The following is a 9,457-nucleotide window of genomic DNA, read 5'->3' as shown; positions in this document are numbered from 1 at the left end:
AAATAAGGAAAGGAGTACGTCAAGGTTGTGTATTGTCACCTTGCTTATTTAACTTATTTGCAGAGTACATCATGCAAAATGCTGGGCTGGATGAAGCACAAGCTGGAATCATGATTGCTGGGAGAAATATCAGTAACCTCAGATATGCAGATGACACCACCCTTATGGCAGAAAGTGAAGAGGAACTAAAGAGCCTCTTGTTGAAAGTGAAAGAAGAGAGTGAAAAAGCTGGCTTAAAACTCAACATTCAAAAAACGAAGATCATGGCATCTGGCCCCATCACTTCATGGCAAATAGATGGGGAAACAATGGAAACAGTGATAGACTTTATTTTCTTGGGCTCCAAAATCACTGCAGTTGGTGAGTGCAGCCATGAAATTTATTATTTTTTTATTTTTTTTCTATCAAAAATATAAACCAGATATTTTTATTTAAGAATATTTCACCCAGTTTCATGAACCTTCCCCTTTCCCTCTTTGTTGACTGCTGGCTTTGCCCATGCGTTCGTTACCTACAGCTGAAAGGCAAATGTATCATCTCAGGGAGCTTCTGAGGCTGAAGCACTGGGGAGTGGATGGGGGGCAGGTGGTATTCAGACCCAGGGTCTCTTCTGAATCAAGCTGTGGGGCATGGGCTGCAGTCACCTGGTGGCTTGAGTAGGTGAGGATCTGGCTCTTGGCAAGAGGCTGTGGTTTCATGTCAGGTGGGCTCCTCAATGACAGGACAGCTGACTTTCCCCGGAAATAAGTGGAGGGAGGGAGAGAGGCAGCGAGACTGTATTGGGTACTTATATTCTATATTGTAGAATAAATTACCCTCAAACTGCAAGTGACAGTCATTTTCTCACACTGCCTGTGGACCAGGAATCTGGGCAAGGCTTAGCTGGGGCCTCAGGTGCTGGGTCTCTAAAAAGGCTGCCATCAAGGTGTCATCTGGAGCTCATTTAAGATTGTTTTTAGCAGTTTGTGATGAACGTTGTTGTGAGATAACACAAAAATACAGAACACGTCACTGATTCATGTGCCATCTTCATATGGGGTCTATGCTAATCTCTGTTGCCATTCCAGTTTAGGAGACGTGCTGCCGAAGTGAGCAGAGTCTGAGAGTCTTAAGTCTCGCCTGGGTGATGCTCTTCCCACACACCCCTGTGGGTGTCAGTAGGACTCAGTTCCTCAGGCTGTTGGACTCAGGGCCTCAGTTCTTCGCTGGCTCTTGGCCAGAGGTCTCCCTCAGCTCCTTGTCATGAGGGCTTTTCCGGTGGGCAGTGTCCTTCAACAGAGCAAGCGAGCAAGAAGGCAAGAGAGTGTGCAGGCCAGATGGAAGCCACGGTCCTTGGTTTCTCATCCCTTTTGCCATATCCTGTTCCTTAGATTTGAGTCACTTGGTCCAGCCTACACTCCAGGAAAGGAGTTGTACACCAGGGCATGAATCCCAGGAGGTGGCAGGGATCCCAGGGCCATCTTAGGAAGCTACATGCCACAGCAACTAAAACCCAGACTCTAATGCCTTTTCATAACCCAACCAACGAATGACATTTCATCATTTCTGCTGTATTTTAACTGGTCGCACAGACCAGCCCTACTACAATATGGGAGAAGACTACACAGGGGGTGAATTCCAGGGGGCGGAGGTAAGTGGGGGCCATCTTAGAGGCTGCCATCACAGCCCAACCACAAGAATTTCTCCGCTTCATCCTGCATGGAGACCGCAGAGGCTGGCTCATGTAGACACATCAATGGGCTCTCTGTCTTTTGCGCGGATGTAGCCAGTGGGGAGCACTGGCAGGGATGGGGTGAGCTCGGGTACCTCCTACTCCAGCTCCTTCATGGCAGGCTGGCTGCGCCTTCACCTGAAGGCCACACACTGTCATCTGAACTGTCCTTCATGCATTGAGTGTCATCTGATCCATAAAATTGGATGCACACAGAGATATCCCAAAGAACAAGCTGAAGTTTGTCGGTGCTCACAAGGGAATGAAGGAATTCAATGAATGGCCTTCCTCTTCTCTCAGCCATGAAATTTAAAGATACTTGCTCCTTGGAAGAAAAGCTATGACAAACCTAGACAGCGCATTAAAAACCAGAGACATTACTTTGCCAACAAAGGTCCTTCTAGTCAAAGCTATGGTTTTCCCAGTAGTCATGTATGGATGTGAGAGTTGGATGATAAAGCTCAGAACTGAAGAGTTGATGCTTTTGAGATGTGGTGTTGGAGAAGACACTTGAGAGTCCCTTGGACTGCAGGGAGATCCAACCAGTCCATCCTAAAGGAAATCAGTCCAGAATATTCATTTGAAGGACTGATGCTGAAGCTGAAACTCCAGTACTTTGGCCAACTGATGCGAAGAGCTGACTCACCGGAAAAGACCTTTATGCTGGGAAAGACTGAAAGCAGGAGAATGGGATGACAGAGAATAAGATGGCTGGATGGCATCACTGACTCAATGGACATGAGTTTGAGCAAGCTCCGGGAGTTGGTGATGGACAGGGAAGCCTGGTGTGCTGCAGTCCATGGGGAGGCAGAGTCTGACATGACTGAGCAACTGCACTGAACTGAATTTTGGAATTTAAAAAATTATTTTATTTATTTTTGGTTTTGCTGGGTCTTCGTTATGGTGTGTGGGCTTCTTATTGAGGGGGCTTATTTTGTTGGGAAGCAGTCTCCAGGGTGCTCAGGTAGTCACAGCACATGGACTCACAGGCCGTAGAGTGTGGGCTGAGTACTTGTGGCTCACTGGCTCAGCTGCCCCTTGACATGTGGAATCTTTCTGGACCAGCGATTGAACTCGTATCCCCTATATTGGCAGACAGAGTCTTAACCATTTGACCATCAGGGAAGTCCCTGGAATGTGTTTTAAAGAAGATTCTTCTTTGTTTTTCAGGGGAGTATTTTCATGAACTAAAATATTTTCCTACTTATTTTGCTTTGTTCTTATAGAAGCATTGTACATACGTTAGGTGCCCCTTTTCTGTTCATGATAAAATTAGCATATAGGGTTTTTCTAGACCAGGAATAACAGGTGATCTTATTGGAGAGAGGGATGGAGTGATTTGGGGTCTTGGTTCAATGGCATGCTCTTTGTTCAGAGTTAGGTGATCTTATAGGAGCAGCATAGCTTGTCTCACAGGCATTGTCCCTCTACATCCTCAGGCTTATGAAATCCTGTCCACGCATGGTATTTGGAAGTGTTCCTCATCCTAAAGGGTGTTTAGAAATTGTCTGCAATTTATCTTAGAGTGTTTCCATGCTGGGTGAATGTGTACTTGAAACTTAGATGTAATACTTGCTCCTTTGCTCACTCAGTTCCTAATCCAGCAGTTACCTGTGTTTTACAACAGTCCAATTCCTGACCCTGAGCCCCAGCCAAGCTACCCGACATCCCTGATGGGAGGGCTGGTTCCCTGTGGCCGGAAGATAAAAACAAGGCATTACATTCCAGATGAAATGCCATTATTCAGACTGGGAAAGTTCATGTAAGTCAGGTTGCTGAGGTGATTGGGGGATGAAGGGAGCCAGGATAGTGGGCATTGGGAACTGAAGGTAGTCTGGATGTATTTTCCATGAAAATGATAATGTGTAATACGGTAAACCCACTGCATACAAGTGCATTCTAAGAGCATGTTCGTAAGTTCCAACAAAGCTAGCCTAGCTACCCAACAATCACCTATATAGTACTGTACTGTAATATGTTTATAATGCTTTTCACACAAATAACACATAAAAAACTAACAAAGAGAAAAATAAAGCAAACGTTTTAAATCTTACAGTACAGTAGAACTGCTGGCATACGGGGGCACATTTGTATCTTCGGACGTTCGAAACATGAAGGTTCCATATGTGGGGGACTTACTGTACGCATTTAGAGGAGACTCCTAGTTTTTACTAGCCTTTACTTTCTTTCCTCACATCTCTTTGGGTGGCTTTTGCTCCTGGATGACGCTCCTGATTTGGCCTTTCTCTGCGATAGATTCCTGCTGCCTAAGCCTTAGACCCTGACCTCCTCAGTCCAGACTAAGCCCCATCCCTGAAGGGGAGCAGCTTCTTTGTCCCCAGGATCCTGTCCTGAGCTGACCTGGGCATCACTATAATTAAAAACATTATTATTTATGTCACTGTTTATGTTCATATATATATATATATATAAAGGCAGTTTATGGAGCAGGAGAAAGTATTTGCAAATCATATATCTGATAAGGGATTAATATCCAGAATATATAAAGAGTTACTACAACTCACCATCTCCTCACATCTCCTTGAGGTGTGAGGAGATATATATATGTATATATTTATATATACACATACACACACATTTTCTTTATCCATTCATCCATCGATCCATCAATGGGCACTTATTTTCATACCTTGGCTATTGTGAATAATACTGAAATTCATGGGAGTAAAGGTATCTTTTTGAGACAGTGATTTCATTTTCTTTGGACATATAGAAATGGAATTTTTGGATGATATGGTAGTTCAATTTTTAATTTTCTGAGGAAGTTCCACACTCTTTTCCATAGGGGCTGCACCATTTTACATCTCACCAACAGGGCACAAGGATCCCAATTTCTCTACATTCTTACCAACACTTATTTTCTCTTTTTGCTAGTAATGCTAATGGCTGTGAGGTGGCTCTCACTGTGGTTCTGATTTGCATTTCCCTAATGATTAGTGATGCTGAACATCTTTTCGTGTGCATATTGGCCATTTTACATCTTCTTTGGAAAAATGTCTGTCAGCTCATTTGTGTGTTAGTCACTCAGTCGTGTCCGACTCTTTGTGACCCCATGGACGGTAGCCTGCTGGGATCCTCTGTTCATGGAATTCTCCAGGCAAGAATACTGGAGTGGGTTGCCATTCTATTCTCTAGATCTGCCTGAACCAGGGATTGAACCCAGGCCTCCTGCATTGCAGGCAGATTCTTTACCCCTGAGCCACCACAGAAGCCCCTGTCCAGTCATTTGCCCACTTTCAAATCAGGTTATTTGTTTTTGTTGTTGAGTTGTAGTAACTCTTTATATATTCTGGATATTAATCCCCTATCAGATATATGATTTGCAAATACTTTCTCCTGCTCCATAAATTGCTTTTATATTCTGTTGTGTCCTTTGATGTTCAGAGGTTTTAAATTTTTATGAAGTCCAATTCATCTGTTTTAGGTTGTTGCCTGTGGTTGTTTTTTTGGCCATACTCTGCAGCTTGTGGGATCTCAGTTCCTAGACTAGGGATTGAACCTGGACCAAAACAGTGAAAGCCTGGTATCCCAATCACTAGGCCACCAGGGAACTCCCTTAAAATTTGTTGCCTGTACTTTTGGTGTCATAACCAATAAATCATTGCCAAGTCCAATGTCACAAAGCTTTCCCATGTTTTCTTGTAAATATCATATAGTTTTAGGTTTTACATTTAGGTATTTGATCCATTTTGATTTAATTTTTTGCATATGGTGCCTCCACACTCACTTTTTCTGGATGTTCCCAACATATACCAGAGGCAACGCAAAGTCATTTAAGAAAGAGATTTCCATATTTTTCCCTCTTGGCTTTTAGTTTCACATATGTCTTTCCTCTCCTTCCCAAACACTTGCCCCTAAGCCATGAAAAAGTCCATAAAAATGTAAGAAAACCAATGCAAAAATTTATATTTTATTTGAATTCAAAAAATTTAAAATTGCTTTCAAATTCAGGAAAGTACCATAATGCAGGACCCCAGGGGGAAGCCTCATATACAGAGACAGATAAATTAAATGTATATACTGCAGACAAGCCAAGAAGGTGTGTAGATTACATATTTACAGCACTTGATGTTTTCTGAAAACCATATTTATACATTTTTATTACATTTACAAAAAAGGCTTCCACTACCATTTACCTACAATAATGAAAAAAAATTTACACCTTTTTTTTTTCTTTCTTTTTTGGTACTGTACAAACTTTGTATAATAAAAATATATCTCTGTACAAAAGATTTATTTTTTTGTTTTTGTTTTACTTTTTTTTTTTTTAACCTCATGGGATGGTGGTGGGTACATGGTGTGAATGGCGGGTGAAGGGCCTAGTCTGCCCTGGTTGCTTCCAAGCCTCTGGAGGTGGAGAGAAAATGCCAGAGGTGGAAAAGGGAATGCAGAGCAGAGTGCTGGGCGCCCCACCAGCACGTGCTCCGTGGGTATCTCCTGGGGCTTCACAAGGGGAGGGCGGAGGCAGGGCTGGAGGAGGAGTCCACTGGTTGGTTTCCCAGGAGTGTAAGAAGAGGGGAGGGAGCAGCCAAAGAGCTTCCTGCATTTGCTTCCAGAGAAAGAGAGAGGTGAGTGTATGGGGGTGTGTGTCTGAACTGGTCCTCTCTGGCCAAGCCCAGGGATGCTGTGATCCAAAAGCAGGTGCGGGCATCTGGGCTCCTGCCTTCGCCAGTTGTAGTTGCATCTTCAGCCCATTTACACGTGAGTCAGATCATAGGGTTCCAACTCAGAATCTGCTTACAAGCCAGGCGTCCCTCCTGTACGTTTCTGTCATTCCTGGGTTCGGTCTGTGATTGGAACTTCTGAGGCCAGCAGGTCACACATGCACAGGGGCTTGAGCCCATGGGGTCCTTGCCGAGGACAGAGAAAGTGACTCTTAAGTGCCGCAGTTTGATTCCCAAACTCATTAGCTTCTCAGCAATACTTAAATAGAATTCATCAGTGACCCAAGCATGATGAAACTCAAAGTAAATCAAATCTGCTTACAAGGAGCTGGAGACGATATGCCTCATTCACTCCATTCTTTTGATTAAGGAGCTTCTAGGCCTTCTGTCTGCTATGATGAGGGGCCGTAGGGAGCCGAGGGGCCAGCACCAGCTCCAGGAAGCCTGGGGTACCATCCTTGCCCTGATGCTACCAAGACGGAGAAGATGGAATCCAGAGAGGACACACGGGGCCCCTGTCGGCCCACCAGCCCGGGCCACAGTTCCGCCTGGAGATTCACCCACTCTTACCCCCTTGGAGACCTGGGTTTCTGGCAGCTGGTGTAGTGGACTTTGGAACCAGACCCACACTTACTAACCGTGTGGCTTACATCTCTTCACTTTCTGCCTTCTCATCCATCCAGAATACTATTTCCTACCCTCCCTGGTTGCTGTACAGTCAAGAAATGATCTGCCTAAAGTGTCAGGCGCAGAGGATAAACCTGGTCCCCGGAAGCCATTATTTTTGAACCCTGGGCTAGGTCTGCTCTTCTGTCCCTTCCAGCACCAATCTGATGCCTGCAGACTTGCTGTCCCTGTCTTGTTTCTCTTCTCTTTGTCAGTTACCAGTCAGACTTGACCTGGGGCTTCTGGCCGGCTTCCTGCCCTTACCTTCCTGTGACAAGCCCTACTTTTTCACTGTTGCCTTTGACCTAGGAGGACTTTTGAATTCACTGGGTTTAGAATTCAATAAAATTATGTTAGGAAAAAAAATAAAAGAAACTGATTTCCAGACGATTTCTTCAGATCGTTTTCTGCCCTGGGGGTAATCCTTGCTGTCTTTCTGCAGTTGGTCTCCGGGTACCGACCGCCAGAGGTTGCTAACATCGCCTCTGCATCGTCTTTCCTCTTCTCTGTGTTTGTGGGGGGAGCAGGGGCATTTTTCACACACATTTCACTTTTTGAAGCTTCCGTGGTCTCTTTCGTAGGACTCACATAAAGGAGAGGTGTCTGTGTGCGTTCAGGCCCTACACACACGTGCACACCCAAAACATCCTTTGCTCTTTTCAATCCACAACTTCCTTCCTCCCGCGGCGGCCCTTCTTCCTTTAGGGCCCCCAGTCAGGGCAGAGTGGGCGTCCTCTCCAGGGTGGCAGGGGCAGATGGCGGCAGGGCGAGGGCCCAAGTCCCAGTGGTAGCAGACACGGGCGGAGAGACAGACGAAGATGGGCACTGGGCACTGTGCCAGGGGAACTTACTTCCTGTCCCCTGGAGAACTGCGTGCAAACACGTGGCACCAGAGTTTGCAAAACAAGAGGGGCAGCGGGTGGGGATGGGAGCAGAAAAAAGGCGGGAGGAGAGAGGCAAAGCAGAGAAGGAACAAAGGGGAGAGAAGGAAAACAATTAGTTGCCTTGATCTTTACCTTTAATTTTTAATCTTCCTGAACTGAGGGTGGGGATACAGGTAGGAAATGTACACAGAAGACTATGTATCTTCCTAATGTTACATTTTCCCCAGGCAGGGCCGACTTACCTGTCAGCCACAGGATCCCCCGTCCCGTGCCTATGGGGCTACTACTCTTTTAGGGGCCCAGGAAGATGGTTTTAACTTCTTTCAAAATCAGAATATAACTAATAATGGCCATGTAATAATAAATTTATGGGCTTCCCTGGTGTTTCAGAGGGTAAAGTGTCTGCCTGCAATGTGGGAGACCTGGGTTCAATCCCTGGGTTGGGAAGATCCCCTGGAGAAGGGAATGGCAACCCACTCCAGTACTCTTGCCTGGAAAATTCCATGGATGGAGGAGCCTGGTAGGCTACAGTCCATGGGATTGCAAAGAGTTGGACATGACTGAGCAACTTCACTCACTCAATAATAAATTCAGCCTGGATTATATTCATCTTTATAATAATAAAGTATCATTTTTAATATATTTTTCTAAACAGAAGAAGGGCTCCATGAGGTGGCAGCACGGCCCTGCCCTCTCGTTCTTCTTGCTGAACCTACAGTCCTCATGGCTTCCCTGTGTGGGGTTTATTTAATTGCAGCCGTTCTTGTTGGGCATCATTTGAATTTATCACTTCGTCACTCAGGTGATGGGTATGTGTAGCTGTGCCTGTTCAGGGTGGTTTTTGGCATATTGCCTCCCTGAGCCAAGCAGTACCTTCTCTGCTCTAGGTAGGCCAGGAGTGAGTGAAGGGGCCTTGGGGGGAGCTGTGGCCTGAGGCCCTGGATGCCAGCGAGGGGCAGTGTGAGGGCTGCCTAGGCTTGGAGCCACCAACCCCAGATGACCCAGAGGCGAAACCTCATGCACGCGGGCACCTGGGACCCAGCAGAGCCCCAGCTGTGAAGCAGAAGGTGAGGGCAAGGGTGTGTACAGGTCACGGGACATCCTTGTTCCTTCCTCTCTCTTTTTTTTTCCTAAGGCATCAACGTTTTTTCTTGGGACACCTGTATTTCTGTCTCACAGATTTTGTCAGGGGGTCAGAAATGAAGCCCAGTATCATTTCTCACGTGCTTCGTGAAATCCACGTTACAGACATTTGGAATCTGGGCTTCCAGATTGCAACCTGTATGAAGGTTTGCAACCTCAATGAAGTAAGCCAATAGTCTTTTTGGTCCCCAGTGAAGAGGGAAACCATATAATTTACCACCTAAGCTAGGACACTTTCAAGAGCAGAAGGGGATGATATTAATTATAACGTTGGAAAAATCAGCATAACCTGTCCTGCCCAAATTGCAACAACCCTACCAGTGAGCATAACCTTTCTTTTTTTTTTTTTTTCATTGTAAACACATTTT

General features: G+C 45.5%; 1 protein-coding gene across 2 annotated transcripts in view; it reads right to left on the bottom strand.

Annotated features, from left to right (window-relative positions):
• Nucleotides 1-5,626: 5,626 nt before the first annotated feature.
• CSMD2 (CUB and Sushi multiple domains 2) overlaps nucleotides 5,627-9,457 on the bottom strand; it is a 693,817-nt gene continuing 689,986 nt past the window's right edge. For both annotated transcript variants that reach the window (XM_044945284.2, XM_044945283.2), the window contains one exon: nucleotides 5,627-7,931. The gene's annotated coding sequence lies outside the window, so the exon portion shown is untranslated. The remainder of the gene's footprint in view (nucleotides 7,932-9,457) is intronic.

Source organism: Bubalus bubalis, chromosome 6 (genome assembly GCF_019923935.1).
Source record: "Bubalus bubalis isolate 160015118507 breed Murrah chromosome 6, NDDB_SH_1, whole genome shotgun sequence".
Classification (NCBI taxonomy): domain Eukaryota; kingdom Metazoa; phylum Chordata; class Mammalia; order Artiodactyla; family Bovidae; genus Bubalus; species Bubalus bubalis.
The sequence above is the reverse complement of the archived record's forward strand: the minus strand, read 5'-3'. Positions and strand labels throughout refer to the sequence as shown.